We start from the raw sequence: 22,706 nt of genomic DNA on the forward strand, positions 1-22,706 counted from the left end.
TGAACCTCTGAATGTCTTTCTCATTTTTTTAGAATAAGCTATTCCACCACAGCCTGAATCCTGCTTGGATTCATACTCAGACTGTGAAGTGAGGTGATATACCCAAGAAATTGCATACAGGTCTTTTTCAAACTCATATTTCTCTAGTTTTATATATAGTTGATGTCTGAGGAGACGTTCCAGGACAAATTCAGACATGTTTTTGATAATCCTGAAGATTATCTGAGAAAATCAGGATATCATCTAGATAAGCAACCACAAACTGGTCGAGGAGATCGCAAAGAGTATCACTGATAAAATGCTGAAAATTGTCTGGAGCATTGCAGAGATCGAAAGGCATGACCAGGTATTCATAATGTCCATAGCAGGTTCGGGAAGCAGTTTTCTACTCATTCATGGACGGATACAAATTAGATTGTAAACTCCTCGAAGGTCAAGCTTTGTAAAGATCTTGGCAGATCTTACCCTCTCCAGAAGTTCTGCGATCAAAGGTAGTGGGTATCTATTTTTAATTGTGATAATGTTCAGTTTCCGGAAATAAATGCAAGGGTATAAAGAACAGTCTTTTTTTCCGATAAAGAAGAGAGCGGCCCCAGCAGGGACAGTAGAAGGTAGGATGAAACCTTTAGAAAGGTTATCTTGTATATATTCTCGCAGAACTTGTAACTCCGGTTCGGAAAAGGAATAAATTCTCCCAAATAGAATGGCAGCTCCTGGTAATAATTCAATTGGACAGTCATATGGTTGATGTGGCAGACGTTTGTCTCTATTTCTTTTGTCACACACATTCTGAAATTCTTGATATTGTTGTAGTTGCATACCTGAAGGGTAATTCTGTTTCTCTAGTCTCCTCTCTGAAATTCTTAGGTCTATCTGGATACTGAGTCTTCCAATACTGTTGGAGCAACAATTCGAGCAAGTTCATCCTTTAACTGATCGGACAGGCCTCTGCCAAAATGTAACTTCTGTGCAGATTCATTCCAGGTGTCGGCTGGAATTCTGCAGCATATTCATCAGCTGTAAGCCTACCCTCACGGAGGTTTTTCAGAATTGCTTTGCCGTAGTGCATCGATTAGGATCATCAAAAACAAGGCTCATAGCATCCATAGAATCTTGCGGATTCCTTAACAAAGGACTATTATGCTCCACAAGAGGGGATACCCAAGACAGGGTCTCATCCTTTAATAAGGAGACGATCAGTTCTATATTAGCAGTGTCCGTAGTATAGAAAGAGGGCTTCATCTGGAAATGGCGTCTGCACTGACTTGAAATCTTCTGAACTGGTCCTGGTCACCACAGAATTTCTCTGGGCGAGGCAGGCGGCACTCTGACTGGGTGGGTAAGACTGTCTGGGAAGCACGTATGTCCTGCAACTGAGCCTCATGCCAAACAATCCAAATATATATACGCCCTATGCGTTTTTGCAAAATCGAGGGAGTAGCAGGGTTAGCACGTACTTCCTGCAGCTGAATTTCTGCATTAACAAGCTGAGAAAGTACATGCCCCATTTGGTCCAGTAAGCTTGTAATAACGTGTCATAGCCGTCACTTGCTGATCTAGAGCGGATCCTGTTTTAGTGCGCGCCATAAGGTCTAGTTTATTCTGTCATGGGGAGCAACTGTGGGGCTGGGACAGGCTAGCAGGCAGATAGTGATGGTCAGTGGACAGGGAGTGGTCAGAAGTAGGTAGCAATGGTCAGGAAACAGGCAGAGGTCAGGACAACAGAGGAGCAATGTAGTAAGGTCCAAATAGGGTCCTGTATACAGGAACGGTAAACAAGCTTGCTTACTGAGAGAAATACAATAAATAAGCAGCAGGAAGGGGGTGTCTTATAAAGGCCTGGCTGAGGCCAAGAAACAGGTGTGGCCGATAAGGTAATCAGCCACCACTAGAAAGTTCTCTGCAGCCACCACTAGAAAGTTCTCTGCAGAACAGCAGCAGTGGAACAGCAGTCCTGGTGGCAGACTGGGAGAACTCCAGACTCAGAAAGTAAAAGATCAGCGTTCAAGGCCCACCAGGGATAATCCTGACAGGTACCTTGCATTTAGCCACCTTTTCTGTCTGAGCCTTACTCATACAGTATTAGTAGCTTTCAGCCCTATCTAGATGTAGAATCAGTCCAACAGCGTTTCCAAGGCATTCTTTCTCCAGGCTTCAGCACATTGTGCTCTTCTTGTTGCAGTTCACCTGGGTGTACTTTGCTAGCAGCCCAGCAACCATATTTATTAATCCCATCACTGCCACAGGTGGTATTACATTAGGGTGGGCATATTCCATACGAGGATCATGGATTAAATGCAAACTGTTAGATGCATTTAAATGACCGCCAAACATCGGGATTGTGGTGACGAAACATGCGTCACTGTGTTTGGTTGTCAGAGTGTACCCATATATTAGGGTTGAGCAAAGATTAAAGTTTATATCTTTCTTCTTTCTACTTCCTCTCTTCCACTGTCTTCAGGATCTGTCCCACATCCCTGACATGTAAGTAACAGAAAAATTCCTCAGTGCCGCTGGCCACCTGCTTCAGGTGGGGTTTGGGGAGGGGAAGGCTGGGCTTAGGGTATGGTGCTCTGTGTGTGAGGGTTGTGTTTCAGATCAGCAATTGAGAACCTATGTTTATTGGAGGGAACATTCTGAGTCTGAACTATTAACGCACTGCCCCCAATGGAGGCTTGGCAATTGATTTTTTGTTCCAGCATCTTCTCCTCTCTCCCTCTTACGGTGGTCCCTGTCTGAATGGGGGTTGGTTGGGTTATCAGTGCCAGTAAGGAACTGAAGAAAGGCCGGTGTGTGCTCTGGCACCACCTTACATGCCGGAAAGGGGTGGTTCAGAGACCCTGGCCTGTCATCGACCAGCCATCAGCGGGAAGCAGGGGAGAGGAGGTGGGACCTATGGTGTTGAGGGGAAGGCATGGAACAGCATGGAACTTGCATTGTGAAACATGTTTACTATACCTTGACAAAGTAATCTGGACCTTGACAACAATATCATGAGTTCCCCTGCATTAAGGTATCTGTAATATTCTAACATTTTTATATGTGCAATATGAATAAGCAATGCAGACTTTATCCTGCTTGGTGCCCCTATTGTAATAAACATGCCCTTTTAGATCAGAAATCTGACTTTTGTGTTATGCACTAATCATAATATTCATGAGCATATCCAATCAACAATGAAAAGTAAAATAAATTGTGCCTTAAATAACTATTTATCTGGCATCCAATACTAACTAAATAGCAGAGCTATAGTTAAACCATCCAACTCAATTTGCAAGAAATAATCCAATAGCATATTTGTCACATTTCATTGTAAGTTATCCTGGTTTTGCTCTACAAACAAACAAAATGCTATAATTTAAAGAAGGAATATTGTTTGAGTCTTCTAACCAGGGCTGCCAACATGGTGGGTCTGCCACGCTTGGCGTCCCGGGCCCGGTGACTCAGGGGGCCTGGCTGCCCACGCCTGCCGCCGGGCCCATGTCAGGAAAAAAAAAGCATTTAAAAAAAAAAATGCCCGCTGCGCCTGCTCTAGGGGCCCAGGCGGCCGGGCCCTAACCCGCATTCTCCCCGAGTCCCCAGCTATGCTCCTCAGCCCCTCCCACCATCCCCAGCCCCCCCCCCACCATCCCCAGGCTCCTACTGGCATCCCCTTGGCTCCCCCAGCCAGACCCTACCGCCTGGCATCCATCCCCACCCATCAGTCTCAGGCCCAATAGGATCCTCTCCCCTTCCCCCCCTACCGCCATCCTCCAGGCTCCGCCACTCCGCCTGCAGTAGGGTAGAAAGCTCCTCCAACAGGAGGCTAGAACAGAGCACAGCCATGAAGCAGGCAAGGGTAACGGTGGTGGTGACTAAAAAACTTTATTAGACAAAAGTGTACAGCTGATGGATCCTCTGACGCGTTTCAGCCCTCAGGCCTTTGTCAAAGAGCCTGAGGGCTGAAACGCGTCAGAGGATCCATCAGCTGTACACTTTTGTCTTATAAAGTTTTTTAGTCACCACCACCGTTACCCTTGCCTGCTTCACGGCTGTGCTCTGTTCTAGCCTCCTGTTGGAGGAGCTTTCTACCTTTACCTGCCGGACAGCACGCCGGGTGGTTGCTGCCTTCCTTGATGACATCACGGCCGGTCATGTGACCGCCCTACGCGACGGTGCAGTTGCGGGAGGGTTGGCGGTGCAACCTTGAACATTCGGAGGATTGAGACACGGCAGCACCTACTACAGAACTGTGAGTCATACCGAACGCAACACGATTGGTGCTCAGAGCTGAGCCAGTTGCTGAGAGAGACCACATATATGTGCTTATGATATTTTGCCATGACTTACCTCATGAAATTGATTATTTGCGTGCATCAACCACTACGTTGTTTCAGACGCACCTGGTGGGTTAACTCTGTTTACCCGATTATACTACGCCTGCAGTAGGGGCCCGGGCGGCCGTGCTTTAACCCGTACTCTCCCCGACTCCTCAGACATGCTCCTCCCCCCCCCCACCGCCCCGACCATCCCCAAGGTATGTCTACTTTTTTTAAAATATGTATTGGGGGGGAGTGGGCATCTTTTTATATGTATTGGGGTAGTGGGGGTCTTTTACCATGCGCATCGAACAAAAACACCTGTCATTCGTGGTATCTCCGTCGGTCAGGAACTGAAGTTTCCTGGCTGCATGCGTGTAAATCTTCCTACAGCCAGGTACCTCCATGATGTGCGTTCACTCAATGGCCCCCCGGCTGAACGGCACATGATTACTTGGTTCCACAGCAAAACAGTTCCCCTCCGATTCAACAGAAGCTCAGTGAGCTGGATGCTTAGTGTTGCCAATAGTGCCCTTACGCGTTTTGTCGCAAATAGGACGGCAACTTCATCAGAGGTTGTATATGTATATATATATATATATAGATGGCTAGAATCCGGCCGCCATTTGCCCACAAACATTGATGCAGATTGACTGAGAACTTTTGGCTCCCGTGTGCTGCTCTCCCGGCCTGCTACCTTATACATATTATATCTGAGGTGCCTGTTTCCCGGAGGGACTAATGGTATGGAGCACTGAAGGTGAAAGATCCCTCTTCCGGTTCCGGTTCACGAAGGTGATCCACATGACGACGCCACTGACTGCGGACGGATGCTGGTGATTGAGCTGCAAGGCACATGAGAGCCTATCTCATAAACGCTTTTATTTGCTGTATCCTTGTGAGTGGCCATTTGTTAGATTTTATGTTCATTCAATACATTTTTATTGTGGTAATGCACTAGGTGTGCGCCTGTTTCTTTTTTGTTCTTTTTTCCATATATATAGATATATATATATATATCTATATATATATATATATATATATATATATGTACCCCATTAAGCATATCAGTATGATTATTGCACTACAATCCTTGGTGACACAGCTCCTTTGATTCAGAGCCTTGAGTGAAGTACATCACGGACGTATCTCCATATATATAGGAGGCTATATACATAGCACCAGATCCTAAATATCTATCAAGGATCTCCATATGTATATACTACTTAACTACCTTTAGTTAAGTTACGAATGACCACAGTCATGTGCTGTTTGACACATTTTCTTATTTTAAAGCCCATTTTTTTATTCATTGTTCACCAATAAAGTATTTTAATAAAACAATTATACATTTAGCTTGATAGAGTGCTGATATACTAGGTTTCCTTTTCTTCTGTACACATCAATTCTCTACCTAGTAAGCACCTCAACGTGGTTTATATTGCGGCGGGAGTTCCCTTTGTGTGTAGCTAAATATAAATATATATATATACATATATATATATATATATATATATATATATATATACCCCATTAAGCATATCAGTATGATTATTGCACTACAGTCCTTGGTGGCACAGCTCCTTTGATTCAGAGCCTGGAGTGAAGTTTGAGCACAAAGAAGAGTATACTATGCAGAAGTTAAAAAAATATATATATATATATATATATATTCAGGCATTGGTTTATATTTTTATTCTGGGGATTTTTAGTTTCTTAAATTATACTCTGAACAAGTTTATTGTATATAACATGCATGAGCTGTATTCAACATAAAACACATCAAGATTTTACTGCCCAGGTGCAGTCTGTTTGGAGAAAAATGAAGATCACAGAACAAATTACTGTTCACCATGGCCTGTAAAAATATAAACACAAAATATGAAGAAAATCCATAAGTTTCTGTTGTAAAGAAAACATTTAATTGAGCTGCATTTCTGTCGAAAAATAGTTGGTTTTGTTACTCAGTTTCTAAGTTTCATTAAATTGCATTCTATTGCATTTGAATTATTGGGACATCAGAATAACCTTTAACATTTCCTTGAATTTTGCGGATGTGAGACTTACTAAATAAAATTGCAGAAACTATAACACAGAAAAAATACTCTTTTTATGTAGAGTACGTACATTCCATCTGATTTTACATTTTACAGCGGACTAACGTGTGCCTTAATAAATCCCTTTTAGTAACGCTGAGAGCATGATTTCAAGCTCTTAAATCTTTCTAACCCTTTAGGTTTAACAACAAAATATCTTCAAATATGTGTACACACACACACACACACACTTAAACTTCAAGAAACATACAGACAAAAGCGTTTAAAACAGTCATCTTCAACATAACAGCTACTCATTTTGTCTCAGTGGTTTCTGTATTTACCAAGAGTATCTGGAATTATGAGGCAATCAACTCTTTACCCTTCTCCCCAGCTGCTCTAATCCTTCTCTACACTACACTAATTAGCTGAAGTTTCCATTATTTAAACAATGGGAACAAGAGACAGGAAAATGTGGCATTCGGTGCAAAATATTATACTGTCACAATGAAGAAAAACGCAACGACATAAAAAACTCAGAAAGTAACAAAAGTAAAGCCCTACTGCTTAAACCTGTGGTAAGACATTATATAAACAATTCGATAAATACTTGTTCATGCTGACCATTAGTTACATTTAGCTCTATATGTCTACATCACATTAATTTACATGGGATTTGATAGGGTGCATTGTTTGGGTGAGAAGTCATAATTATAGTTGCGTTGAACGTCTTTTTTTTAATGTTAAAGTCTTGTTTTCATATGCTTCTAAATGCAAATTAAAGATCATATTATGTTGTATTCGGTCGATATTTGGTGGTTCCTAGTGAGGACAAATTGTGTCAACACTAAAGAAATTACTGTAGGTGTAAGAGATTTTGATAATTAAATATTTACTAAACAGGATGTCCAAATATGTTATTTCCTCTCATAACATAAAGTAGGTTAAACGGATTTGCTGCCCATACTTTTGAAACATATTGTTGCAATTAGCATTATTTTAAGGAGACAAAAGGAAATTTTATGTATGTCATCACTCCCTTAGTTCCAAAATGACTCACTTCATGGATGGTTCAGATGAGTTACTGTGACAATAATTGACGTGAGACACTACTATCTCGGTTGTTCACTCACTCGGAAAATTACCAGAGATTGCGGAGGACTTTCGAGAGAAAAAACCCTGAGGTTTATGGATACTGAATCATGGCAAATCATGTGAGTTAAAGTGTTTTTTACAGTACTGTACAGTATGTTGTCTGGATCTTGTATGCAAACATTTCCCTTTCATGTCATGTAGATATTGAATATGCAATTTGACATCTGTATTCAGACATGTTTGTATGTTTATGTAACATAAAAGTAACTGAATAATTATTGTTTTTAAATGTCCTCTTGCCCTATACATTTCAAAACTCAGTTAAGTATGTAGGAAAATCGCTTAAAACAGAGTTGCCTTTGAAGAGAGAGATTTAATTGGACGAGGCTTGGTGCAGTTGTTGACCATGTGGATTTGATTCTATCCTCTGCAAATTACACGGACTGTATGATGTTGAGCAAATTACTTCTTTCTTACTGTGCCTGAGCTTGACTAGTTTTAATTGTGTAATAATGCTATCATTTTTCCCTTTGCTGCGCTCTCTTTTGGAAGCCAATATGACTAAAGGACCAGTCATTTTCTGCCATGAATAATCTCCAGAGGTAGCTGCATCTATTTTTAGGGTATATTTACAGTATGTGGAACATTTTGGAATTCAAATCCACTATACCAATACAGTGCTATTAATATTACTTAATAGAAACGTTTACTTAAGATGCGTGTTTGTACTATTGTACTCCCTACCCTTCCTTTTTCCTATTTTCTGTACAACCGTATTCCATAAAAACTTCACTAAAATGTAAAAAAAAAAAAACCCATAAAAATACTTGACACAGTTTTACTGCAGTAAATGATTGTTCAAATTGTGTAAACCCATATTACGAGCACATTGTGCTAATGCACCATGCTGTAACTGATTGGAATCATACTGTTGCTTTCATTTCAAACAAAACATGCTGTGACTTATTTGTGAAGGTTTATATACACACGCAAGTGATATTCAGGTAAACAATGTTTTCTTTAAAAACGAAATAAACTCGCAATATTTTTTTTCATTTGATTTTTTTATAAACACGAATATATAGATTCATTGTTGGTGTGGTTTTCTTTTATGGGACAAATATTAGGGTATAAAGTGTACAGAGCTTTTGAAGCTTCATACAGTACTGTTAGTTTCTTCTTCAAGCCTTCCCTTGAAGAAGAAACATATAATTTCAAAAGCTCTATATACACTATAGTTTTAGCCATGAAAAATCCTAATGTTGGACCCCTAAAAGATATGACAAGTTGCAACAAATGTACATTTCTCCAGGACCAATACACCGACTAGAACTTTGATCTTATAAATCTAAAGAAAGATGTATAAGTTCGCGGCATAAATAGTGACTGACATTTTTTCCTAGAAATAGTAACGTCTATTAAAAACATGCTTTTGCATTGTGTGTTTATGTTTGTTCATTATAATTCAGATCCGCGAGTGAAGACTCTAGAGATCCATAACACTGTTGGCGTGTTGAATTAATTACTTTCAACTATTTCAAGGTAGTGGTTTGTGTTGCAATCACAGTCGAGTTGAGTATAATTACAGTTTATTAATGTTTACATTACCAATAAATCACAAATTACATCACTAGTTTTCTACCATGTGGAATAAATAAAGTAATGTTATACAGAAGCAGAAGGGAGATGAAATGAAAATGAATGACCCATAACTTTGCGTTTACTGACTTTTGACCTTGCGAGAATGACTAAAATATGTATATAAGAGGGGTGGGGAGGGTTCTGTATAATTTGTACAAATAAATTGTGTGGTTGAGAGCCTAGTGCATTGTAAAGCTTTGCTTTTATGGACAGAGTATCAATCTATGAAGATGTGCTGATGTAGCATGTAAAAATTGTTGTCACAGATATATCCCAGTATAACTCAGAATATCACAGAATTTTCATAGGGTTCACTGGCAATGTTTGGGCAGTATATAAACAATACACCAACATATCATACCTGGGGGAACAATGAAGCTAGCTATTTCTGATGTTTCTATTCACTTAAGTGGAAGTTCATGCATTTCTAGTAGTGTCCATGTCACACTAATAAATGGAGACCACAGTTTGTTACTGTTAGGGAAATAATAAGCAGGAAAAGATGTACATACTTTCATTTCAGTGCACATGGCCGTGCAGTTATTTATTTATTTTTTTTTAGTCTTATACATCTAGCGGAGGTTTTTTGCCCCAAAATAGCACCAGTTGTGCCTTGATAAACAGCGCTCTCTGTTCTGATGTTTTACCTTAATTTTGTACTACCTCTGGTCTCCAATAAGTTTAGTTTGAATACAACCAATATAAACATGAACCCCAATGATTCCTTGGAACCAGAAAAGAAAGGGTCGTATTGTTAACGGCTGATGGCTTCATAGATCTCCACATTGATTTAATTCAGAACATTCTTTGCAGTGACTGTCTATAGTAGGAGTTCTGAACTGACCACTCAGAGAGAGAGAGAGTAGCAAAATGAAATATCTAGTATGACCTCTGACACAGTACTGGAAATGTCACCATAATGTACAGTACTGTATGTGCTGCCAGTGCAACCTCCATTGGTACATTCATAATAACTTCTAAATAAAATGGAACAGACATGTTTCTTTTCATTAATAAAGAAACAAAGGTACACTTTTAATGCACCACTATGTCCAAATAATAATGAAAAAATGAAGAAAAAAAAATAACTTTATTTTAATTAGTGCTTTTCTCTCATTGCTACTCAAAGCTCTTCACAATATAACGTGCGGTACGCTGCTCCGTTCATAACATGTTACAGGCATAGTTGTTGCCTCGACGAGTTTACAATCTATATTGTGGTGCCTGCAGCACAGGTAAATAAGAGTGAATTGCCCAAGGTCACGAAGTTGACACTGGGTTTGAATCAGCCTCCACTGCACTAAGGCAGTGTCATTGTTTTAACTTCCGAGGCACTTGTTTAGCATCTGTTCTTTATTTCACAATATCACTGTTTACCACACTCCTTCTGTCTTTATCTCCAAGGCACAGTTGAAATCCTACTGTTTCAAAGAAACCTGGTACACAAATATTGAACTTAAATTCATACTCTCAAGTATCACGTATCCTCTCAAGTATGAATTAAAGTCCCTAATGCAATTAGATTTATTACTGTCAATGTACTGTATATCTCACACTATGGCAAATGAAATGTATGCTTCTTAGGGAAGGGACTTCCCATTCACTATGTTTTCTTTTTTGTATTGCAAAATGTTAAGTAAATGGATGACAATATGTACAATGTAATAAAATACACCTTATCTGTATCCTTGACTTTTGTTTTTACGGACAGTAGTTACATAGTACGTGAGTTTGAAAAAAAGATATTTGTCCACCGAGGCAACCTATGTTAAATTTAGACGACAGAAATCCTATATTTGTATTTACTACAGTTTATTAATCCAGAGGAAAGAAAACAAAAAACCCTGTGAAACATTAAGTCATAAGTCTCTTTAGGGGAGAAATAAATTCCTCACTCCAATAACGGCAATCAGATTACTCCCCGGGTCAACATCTTTTGCATTTTCACTTATTTGGTATACACTTGTATACCCTGTACACCTTTCCTTTCTAAAAAGATGTCCAGCTTTTTTTTTTAATATATCTATTGTATCTGCCATCACAGTCTCCATGGGTAATGAATTCCACATTATAACTGGCCTTACTGTAAAGAACCCTTTCCTTTGTTGCTGCTGAATCTTCTTTCCTTTAACCTTAAAGCATGACCCATTGTCATTTGTATCATCCCTGTGATGAATAGTTATTTTGAAAGCTCCTTGTACTGACCCTGAATATATTTGTAAATAGTTATACCATCCCATCTTAGATGCATCTTTTCTAATGTAAGCAAATTTAATTTCGCTAGCCTCTCCTCATAAATCAGATTGTTCATCCCCTTTATTATTTTGGTTACTCTTCTCTGCACTTTTTGAAGGTCGTAATGTATTTTTTATGGCGTTGTGGCCAAAACTGTGCTCCATATTCAATGTGTAGTCTTACTAATGCTTTATATTGTGGCATACTTATACTTGCTTCCCTTCCATCCATACCCCATTTAATGCAAGATAACATCTTATTTGCATTTGCAGATACTGCCATTAATTGGGCACTATTGCCAAGCCGGCTTTCTACAGCACTCCTAAATCGTCCATCAAGAGCGCACACAAAAGTGAAAAGAAACCCAAGTATATTGTGCTCACACCAAAGGTAAGTATGTGTTACGATAAATGAAGGTAATTAGGATTGAACATTTAATGTGTAAAATAAAAAATAAGGCAACAATGAAACTAACAAATTAAAACTAGGAGGGTGGTGGGAGGGGTGGTGGGTATACTGTTAACTGTTGAAAACCAAACCGATTTCAGGCTCTAGGGGGTTAAGCTACCAAGTAGGTATATATATGGATATAGTATCTATACAGAGCCTATAAACTCGGGTTCTGGAAGATGATTGCTGCAGCTAGACAATTCATGTAGATAAGTGGAGGGCAGGGGGAGACATCTAGAGGGAATATGTTAAGCAAATGCCCTTACCCATGTCTCCTGATATGCCGGTATAGAGTAGCCTGTACTCACTAGTGTTCACCGTCTTGCAACTCCTTGAGCCTGGCACTGGCTGTACAAACGCTGCTCGACTGCAAGCATCTTTTACTATAACCCCGATGGTTAGGTAAACGGAACGAAACGGATCCTACGGATGGTAGGTAAACGGAACAAAAATAGATCAAGGTGACTGCTGCTCCATGAAAAAAAAATGGGAAAACTCACCAGCAAATTGGAACTACATAAAAAAAAAGTATGAACGGAAAAAACTCTCCTCCTACGCGTTTCACGCCCCTAATGGCACTTTTCCAAGGAGTTCTCCTTGAAAAAGCGCCATTAGGGGGTGTAAAATGCGTGGAGGAGAGTTTTTTCTGTTCATACTTTTTTTTAATGTAGTTCCAATAAAGTGTTTTTAGTTACCTTTTGCTGGTGAGTTTCTCATTTTTTGTTCATGGAACAACAGTCACCTTGATCTATTTTTGTTCCGTATACTGTTATTTGGTTTGTTACTGTAGGTAATCAGATCAAAGGTTAGCTAGGTAGCTGGACCGGTGGTATAAAATATCCACAAGTTGAACAAATCAAAAGTAGATTACAGGTAGAGATGTACTCTATTCAAATATCTCAACAGCAAATATCTAAAAAGAAATACAGGTGTAAATAAGCACTTAATATATAATCTTAAGGGTATATTGGTATTACCTGTTAGAGATTCAGCTGATATAATAAACAGGCCAAATCACAGGTATTGCACATCTGTGGATATCCACAGTAATGTGGTATATACAATGCACAAGACCCAAAAAAGACCCATCAATGTGTGGATATTTAGAGTCTGTAATTAGTAGGACTCATACAGTAGCACACCATGTTAGAGTCCTTCGTATCAGAGGAGTATTGCATTAGTAATATAGTACATTGATACTAGCTGTATAGTGCAGTGGCTCTTATTGTAAAGAATTAATGTACTAGACATGTACCGCAAGTTGCACTCTGGTAATAGAGCAGACTGCCTTCTTGTTAGGTAGCCTGACTCTGTCCTGTGAGTGCTGTATGCAGCAATCCACCAAGGATTTACCTACTTTTGCCCCATTTCATTCGTAAGTCGCCTATTTATTCTTGTTTCCCAAATGCATAACCTTACATTTATCTGTATTAAAACTCATCTACATGTTTCTCCTCTGTTCTTGGCTGTTACAACAAATGAAGAATTGCATTGTGAACTTGTGAGTAGAGCTCTAATTTGTACCTCTGTCCTACAGGAGACCTGCATTTTCAGGAATTTGTTAAAACTCATCTGCCATTTAACTGCCAAGTCTCCAGTTTATCCAAGTCCTGGAGAGAAATGACATTCTGCTTTGATTCTATTATCATTAAATATGGAGCCTTTGCTCTCCATGCCAATCTCAAGGTAATTTCCTTTAGTTATACTGCTAAGCTTGTTAAAATCACCCATTATTAAAAAGTGTTTAACATATTTAACGTATGCTAAGAAATAGGCTTTTAAAAAAAAAAATAATAATAATAATTACTTAGTTGCAGTGTTTCCTTCTGGTTTTGGATTTAAATCAGAATGAAAAAATAAATATTGCACGACGAATTATATATCTTCAAAATGATGTAATTGTTTGTGTTACTGCTACAAACGTTTTTAGTGTGCTAATTATTCTTTCACTAGCTGTTCATTCATATGCATAAACTTGCTCATTGATCTGCATGCTTCTGTCATGTGCTATGCCATCTGCGTTGGAGATATTCCCATTCAGTTTTGTTAATGCAACAACCAGAGTATTTTCAAATGTTGATACTATGAAAATGTAATGTGATTGGACTTGGACAGGTGCCTTAAACAGACCACCCTTCTTATTTATTTTGCTGCCAATCAGATCACACAAACTCTGGTAAAATGTTGAAAGTATTCAGGACTGTACATTTGGAGACATTCCTATATGTCATAAATATCTTTCTACATCTTGTTGAAAAAATCAAAAGGTACTATTCCTAATCCTTTTCAGAAGATTGTTTAGCATAGTCTGTAGCAGCGGGGAATGGTTATTATATGGTCATACAAGAAATGTTGTGTGTGTGTGCCATTTGTTTGTCACAATAATTATGGTGTTTAAAGTAACTGTTTTTCTAATTCTACTGTATACTACTGAACACAAGAAGATCGCATACAGACACACCTACCGTGTTTAGTGCCTGGGGAAAGGTCTCTAACTGACTTCAAGTGTGAGATGGAATATCTACTTGCATCTACCACACACCTACAGTATGCTGTTTGTCAGGTCCACACTGCTACCTCTCCACAAATTGCTACCTCTGTACAGTCCCTCTTGAAAGTCTTCAGGACTGCACAACACATATTGCCTTAAGAGGAAAACAAAGAACTTTACAATACAGAGCACTGGATTACATCTGCCTTGACAAGTGGTATAATAGGGCCGAACTCATGTGCACAAATCTGGTTTGGGGGGAAAAAAAGACATTAAGGACGCAATGGGGGAAAATTTGTCTTTACTATAGTTAGTATGTCTATTGCTAAATCCTCTTTGTCCTCTGCTGATCTATCTGTTGGTGTAATTCAAGCTCGGTTCCGGGACTTCTTCTCTTTTCTCTCTAGACACTCTCCCTTGGTGATCTTCTGAATTCATTTGGCTTGAAGTATTACCTGTATGCAGATGACATACAACTTTATCTCATCTCGCAGTACAATCATAGGTCTTCAACTGTCTCATGGTAATCTCATCCCAGAGTGCAGCTAAATGCCTGAAACCCAATACATGAAAGACTGAGCAGCTCATAATCCCAATTTAATCAAGCCCTATTTTGCTCTTTTCAATACAGCCAGCAACACTAATATCCATATAGTTCCCTGTAACAGGGACTTATCACTGTTTGAGAGAAACTGCCTCTAAATCCAGCAGCAAGCTGGTTAATTGCATACATACAATTAACCAGACTCCACCTGGCTGATTAGGACTCTGAGAAAAGCGATGTGAGAAACCGGAAAGATATTCCTTTGCTCACATTTTAGCTGGCAGAAGGAGAGCAGAGAAGCCTGCACACAGACACTGTCTTGAGCACAAAGGCTGTGCTGAGATCAAGACACCCAGAAACCCAAAGATCTATATTTCCTGGACACAGGAACCTGCCAGAGACTGACATGGAGGGCCACCTGCTTAAGGTACTTCCTGAGACTTTGGGGTGATAGGCTGGTAATGGGAATATCCCTCCAGTCCTTCAGCTAGGGCCTGGGGAAATAAGTTATCCCTTAGAAAGGGATAGAGGTTTGTTATTTTGTTGTTTTTTTGTATGTTTTGCCTGTATAAAGGAACAGGCTCAACAAAGATAAGATATAATTTCACCCTAAAACATTTGCATACCTCTGTACACATCTCTTACATATGGTGTCAGAAGTTGGGATGAGAGGTGGCCCGTGAATTTCAAAGGGGCCCTGGAGACTGCCTGTGAAAATGTGAGGGCTTTTGCCTGCATACAGTTCCTGCAAACAGCCGGAGCAACAAAACAAAGAATCACGTGCAGAAGTGACCAGATTTAAAGGGCTACACATCCAGGCAGGAAAGCTACAACTGCACTGGAGAAAGCCACAACGCCACAGTTTGACTGGGAAGACTGCGACAGACGGTGACCCACACAAGGGACTGATGCTATTACCAGAGTCTACCCCACCACTGGTGAAAGAAAAGAAAAAAAACCATGGGATTTTAAAATGGCCGCCCAGCTGAAGTCAAATACAGACTCTGCAAGAATGGGGAAGAAAATGTGTTCTTGATATAATGAGCCCAGCCACATGGAGCAGTGTCCCTTCAGGCCTTATTCGGATGATGAGGATGATCCCTATGTGGCCCCAGAAAAAAGGCAGCAGCCAGAGGAATATTTTTTTCAACGTGCCAAGGAACTGCAGCAGCAAGCAAGGCTCTGTGGTAACAAGGAAAATGCAGAAGTTTTTCTTAGCAAGTATCACTGATGAGAAAGAATGTGTGCACAGTACTATTGATGTCTCAGAATCTGCAAAAGTAAAGAAGAAGAAAATAAAACGTCTACAGAGACGCCTGTGAGAGCTACGAACTCTGCAAGCAAAGTATGCCAACCTGTAGGACTACCAGCTGGGATTCTATTGAATACAGAGAAACCAGCTGTAATAGTGCCTCCTTAGGTTGGGAAGAAAAATACACCTGATAGTACCAAAATGGAAGACGAGATGTGGCATTCCTGTAATGAACCCTACCCCACGGAAGAGTGGCCCTTCCGGTCCTATCAGGATATGGATAAGGATGAATATATCTCTTATGGGGAACCCAAACCGAGTCACACCCACAAAACACCCCAAGTATGGTGCAGGTGCCTAAATTCGGTACGAACCAAATTAACAGGTCTCTATGACCCCGAATATTCCTGCCAGCTAATGCAACTGCAAGAAAAGCCTGGCGGATACAGTGAAGCTGCTGAAGTTACAAATAAAGACAAAGACCCCAGTATCCCTGATGGGACAGTCGTCCAAAATTAAAAAGGCGGAAAAAGAAAAGCGGTTCTTCACTTACCGTGGAAGGAACAGACACGTCCACAGATCCTGCGGAGAAAAAGGGGGTCCGAGATGCCCTGCAGCCTAAAGAAAATGGAGGATTCATCACGCAGATGACAGAATATCCAGAGGGCCCAAGGCAGAAGTCTTGTAACACAAAGAAGTGTCTGTTCAGTGCCAACAGTGAGGAACCCTCAACCAACCATACCAGGGAAGCAGAGCCAGAACCAGTGAGGCACTGAAAGAGATTACAATCTTTCGGCAAGAGGTTCGCAATTGCCATAGAGAAGTGTAAGTCTCTCAGAATGAGGTTCACACTCTCCGCATAGAACTGAATGCCTCACACCAAGAGATCAGCAATCACCGTACAGAACTGGAAGTTTCTAAAAAGGAACTTCATAGTCTTGCTGAGGAGCTGATCATCTCTGAAAATGCTATCTACAATCTTAATATGGATCTTAAAGACTCTCAGAAGGAGCTTCACACCTCAACCTAGAGATAGAAGTCTCACGCCAGAAGACCGGGAGTCTCAACTCAGAAGTGCATAAATGGAAGAAGGACTACAAAGAGGCCCTGAATATTACAGAGTCTGTAAAAAGAGAAAATACAAGGCTGAAAGAAGAAAATTCTGATTTGACTGACCATGTCAATAAAAAGAATGAAAAGCTTCACGAGCTAGAAAAAATTATGAAACTATTTGAATATGAAAAGTTAGAAGCAAGCATTCAACCAGACTCAATCTGGCTGATTAGGACTCTGAGAAAAGCCTGGTGTGAGAAACAGGAAAGAGATTCCTTAGCTCACATTTGGGCTGACATAAGGAGAGCAGAGAAGCCTGCACACAGACACTGTCTTGAGTAAAAAGGCTGTGATAAGATCAAGATATCCAGACACCCAGAGACCTATATTTCCTGGACACAGAGGACCCAGGAACCTGCCAGAGACTGACATTGAGGGTCACCTGCTTAAGGTACTTCCTGAGACTTTGGGGTGATAGGCTGGTAATGGGAATATTCCTCCAATCCTGCAGATAGGGTCTGGGGAAATAAGTTAGCCCTTTCAAAGAGATAGAGGTTTGCTATTTTGTTGTTTTTTGTATGTTTTGCCTGGATAAAGGAACAGGCTCCATAAAGCCAAGATAGAATTTCACCCTAAAACAGTCTCCATTTGCATTTTTAGGGTTGATTCGCCCCTCACCTTAATGCTATTGCTAATGTTGCCACTTCTTGCTCCATAACATTGATAAAATACACACAAAAATGGAACATGAAGTCTCAAATTGAGCACTCAAAATATCCCTGAAAAATATTCACGTTAATATATTAAATTATAACAGCATAATACATATAAAACCAATAAGGCGGTACCCCAAAAGAGACAAAGTAAGTGCAAACCATATACTGCAAGGACATGGGTCTAAACCTACACGCAAATATTACAATAATACAGCTAGAGGTATGAGATGAAACTCAGGGAAACAAGTACCCTGAGTCATCAAGACCGGCCAGTCATCAATATGAATATGACCTAAAGGACACACAATTTATAGCTGATGACTAGATATCACAAGCAAAACACACACACACCAGAAGATATAAGTCACAAGCATGAAGTCACCCCCAGAAATAGTATGAGAACTGGAATGTGTGAAAAAAGAGCTGAGTTATAATTGGCCATACTCAATGTATAACAACAATAAGTTATCAAAGGATCCGCTTAGTTAAGGTTAAATAATGTCCTGTAGGTTCCTTAGAAAGGGTCTTGTCTAAGAGTAGCATACAAAGTCCTTCAAAGTACAAGAGGGACAACTTTAAAAAAAAAATGTATCCCCCATGTAAGGTAATATGTGCAATTGGAAATCTGGCATCTTCCTGTGGTCCCAAACCAAAAAAGAGCAGTGCCTGAGGTACTGTAGTTCAGTTCCTATGGTCAGCAGTAATGGATAGTGCACATCATAATGTCTTGGGGTCCGCAGCAGCTCACACTCTACACGTGTTTCGCCATAACAGCTTCTTCAAGGAGTGTAGAGACAGCTGAGAACAAGGTGCAATTTAAAAGAAAGTGGAGATGATGGTCAGGGCGTTCCGACAAATTTCTCAATTATCATTGGTTGAAACATCATTGCGGGATGATTGATTACCGCAAGTGAGTATGTACGTGCAGGACGAGACTCAGAGCAGTCTTCATGGACACCTCGTAGCACCGCCCAAGCATACAGCTACATCTGCGTCATGCGGGAGTAGTGAATAGAGGGAATAGATCTATACAGAGTGGAGGTGTGTTCAGTATCCAATGACGCCTCACATCGTTACTCAAATGTAAATTCACTTCTGCATCGCGTCACTGGAGCTAAACCAATAGCGATTGAATCCGTCTGCACACCAACATTGGCACACTATGCAAAAGTAAGGGATGGAGCTGAAATCCCCAAGCTGTTACACTGGAGATGCAGCACGATTTCATCTGGGATATCTTCATGGGTGGTCCATACAGAGATACTGCCTTAACCATTACCTCAGAAAAAAGAGAAAAAACGGAGCACTACATCCAGTGCTGGTGAGCCAGCAAATAACAACAAGAGTGCGTTCCCACAATAAAAATGAAAGCTTATTTAATGGATCACAGGAACAAACAAATACACCAAAGCGTTTCAGACAATAAATAGCCCTTGATCAAGGTGAATACATGCTTACCTTCTGGAGTGCTTTATGTACATGATCGCGGTGCAGCTGGCGCAATCGCCACCACTTCCGGGTGCGTCAAGTGATGCGGGCGTATGACGTCAATGCGCCAAGTGACGCGGGGCGTATGACGTCAGCGCGTCACGATCATTGTACAGAAACAACAACAACTTTATTAATACTGAACTTTATTAATACTGAACACTAGCACTCCGGTATTATTATAGCTAAGGACATAGACAATTTGAGAAAACATATAATATTAAAAAGAGAAAACTAAAAAACAATTAATCAAACAGAGTAACAAGTGAAATCCTTAGATATTGGGTATACATATACCCTACTAACGTGAAGTAATGTGTTTGAAGAGGGGTTTGAAAATAACTAACTCTGTAAAAAATTCTATTCTTATTTTTTTAGAAACCAATACATAAAAGGAATAAATTGAGACTGAACTTGAAAAATAGAATACCTCTAAGACATGAATACATTACTAAGTAATGCAACAGTAGCAAGATATTCATGTATATGTTCAATATTGAATGTTAAACATCCTTTACACTATCAATTGCAATGATGGTCTATAACATCGATCCTTATATATGTACAACATAAATCAATATATAATATATATTAGAAAAATAGTAACGATAATAAACATATTATTTATAAGATCGTTAAAGGCCATCTGATAACCTTGTTAAAGTCCATCTAATAACTAACTCAGAAGAGAAAACAACACATGAGACCTTGTGGATAAGCATGGACCTATTCTCATGTGTCAAAAACGAGGGCCCCTATATCCCAGTCTGAATTAAGACCGTATGGGATATGTGTTTGAAGAGTAAAAATCCAATATAGTTCTCTTTTATTTAGGATATTTAATCTATTGCATCCTCTAATTGGACACGGTACATGTTCTATACCTAAAAATGAGAAATTGTCCATATTGCCCAAACTGCAATTAGTGAAATGTTGGGACACCGGATGGTTAATATCTTTTTTTGTAATCAAACGTAAATGTTCGAGTATTGGCGCATTGACGTCATACGCCCGCGTCACTTGACGCACCCGGAAGTGGTGGCGATTGACGCCGGCTGCACCGCGATCATGTACATAAAGCACCCCAGAAGGTAAGCATGTATTCACCTTGATAAAGGGCTATTTATAGTCCGAAACGCATTGGTGTATTTGTTTGTTCCTGTGATCCATTAAATAAGCTTTCATTTTTATTGTGGGAACGCAGTCTTGTTGTTATTTGCTGGCTCACCAGCACTGGATGTTGTGCTCTGTTTTTTCTCCTTTTTCTGATCATTTCAATCTACTGACTGAGGCACACTTTACCCCTTGACCACTGGATACAACGGACTCACTACAGATTAAGGACATTCACCCCATGTGAGTTTATTCCATTTTGGTCTATATCTTCATTTGGATGCTAAATTGATGTTATTACACTGTTTTGTGGAATTGGAGGTTTCATTTGTACTGGTCACCGGCAGGTGTCTATTATCATATCCTTACTACATTGCTACGTGGGATTATAGTATACCAGTCATACATCTATTTGGGACAGTCACTTTCTCAGCACAGATATTACCTATTGGAGGGGTGAACTATTCCAACCAAGAATTTATCATCTCATTATGCAGTAGTGCTGCTTTTCCTAGTCTAGATCAACATACATCATTTTTCCAAATTAACCATTACCTCAAATGAAAAAATAGAAGATAGGAGAGTACATAATCAAAACATCATATAAACTTCTACACAAATCACATTTTAGGACATACAGTATAGGCATGCAGCTAAGCCAAACAGCAATCCTAAGCAAAAAGTAAACACTGAAGCTATAGTAATGCCACCTCAGATGACACTAATTCACAGAAACATGGCAAACCCTAGATACAGTAGTCGTTCAGCCCCTTAGGTATCATTGATTCCAGCTGAACGATCCATCTAGTCTCTCTCTGTAAAAGTGCATTCTCTAAGTCACCTCCTCTAATCCCCAAAGATTCCTTGTCTATTGCAAGGGCTGACAACAGACTTGGGTTAGAGTCATGCTTTAATAAGAAATGTCGGGCCACTGATGTGATCGTTTTGAAGGCATCTAGATCCTTCTGTGCATTATGTATATTCCTGCCATGATCTAAAACTCTGAACCTCACTTCCCTTGTAGTCATTCCCATGTAGATCGATTTACTGGGACAGGTCAGATAATATATAACCTCTTTACTCTTGCAATTCATAAACGAATAAATATTATAACTACGATTCTGTCAGGATCCGTGATCCGCGACGCGCTTGGCGCACTCGTAACCTACCCCAACCCGTGATATGGCCCTCCACTCCTTCCATCAGCCACGACTCTTCTCTTGCTTCTCCTGGGAACAGCCGCCATGCTAGGCACGTGCGTGCATCCCACGCGGAGGATAATACCACTCTCTCCGGTCCTGCCTCCAGACTCCGCCCACATGACAACATCATTGGTGCGCAGCACACATAGGCCACGTCATCGTTCTGCTTCTGGGATGCTCCTCATACCTGTCTCCTGCACCCTATCAGCCTATTACGGTCAGTCTTACTGACGCGCCTCCTCCAGCCTGTTCCTCATTGGTTCTTGTCTCCTATTTATGCCCACTGGCAAATCGGCTGAGCATAAACCTTCCTATGTGCGAAGTGTTCACTGATACCGTTGCCTCCACAGTCTTGTCTTGCTTTCCGGTACCTAATTCCTCTGATTCTGACCTCGGCTTTTCTTCTGGACTCTGCTATTCTAAACTCCTGACCCGGCAAAGTACCATGATGATCCGCACCTCTCCAATCCTGACCACGGCTAGTACCTTCAACAATCCGCATCTCTCCAACCTCGACCTCGACAGCCTGAGTTTGTGGGTGACTGCCTGGGTGGGTGACTGACTGCCTTGACTGACTACCTCGGTGGGTTATAACACTACAGCTGTATTTAGGGAAGGTCACGCTGAGTATTTGGTTAAGATCTGGCAGGTGGGAGGCAATATTCATCTGCACCGAGTAGAGTATGTCAGTGAGTATGGCAAGAAGAGATGCTACTCGGTGACAGTGCCAGATAAGGAGGGTAAGCTTGTACCGAAGCCAGACCCTGATCATTACTATTGATTACAGCAGGAGAGGTGCTGCATATTGAGACGGGAGGTAACATAGAGCAGGAACTGTACTGCAACCGGGCAAAATTTTCTCCTGGACCGGAGGAACCAGTTATGCCAACATTGTTAATGTATTGTAGTGTATTGTATTGTTATTACTTTGTTGGTCTTGTAATTCTGTGGGCCTGCACAATTTATTGGTGGTGCATAAATGATGCTCCTCATGCGGGATTGTGAGGATGTTTTTCACCAGAGGGAGGATGTAGACTAGTGCCCCTGGCTTTAGCCTTTCCACTGGCCTCAACACTATAAGTCCTGATACGA

General features: G+C 40.4%; 1 long non-coding RNA gene across 1 annotated transcript in view; it reads left to right on the forward strand.

The window, feature by feature from the left end:
- The first annotated feature begins 7,396 nt into the window (after positions 1-7,396).
- LOC142491927 (uncharacterized) overlaps positions 7,397-22,706 on the forward strand; it is a 37,789-nt gene continuing 22,479 nt past the window's right edge. The window contains exons 1-3 of the long non-coding RNA XR_012800592.1: positions 7,397-7,548; positions 11,578-11,695; positions 13,293-13,441. This is a non-coding gene — a long non-coding RNA (uncharacterized LOC142491927). The remainder of the gene's footprint in view (positions 7,549-11,577; positions 11,696-13,292; positions 13,442-22,706) is intronic.

This window comes from Ascaphus truei, chromosome 4, assembly GCF_040206685.1.
Source record: "Ascaphus truei isolate aAscTru1 chromosome 4, aAscTru1.hap1, whole genome shotgun sequence".
Lineage (NCBI taxonomy): Eukaryota > Metazoa > Chordata > Amphibia > Anura > Ascaphidae > Ascaphus > Ascaphus truei.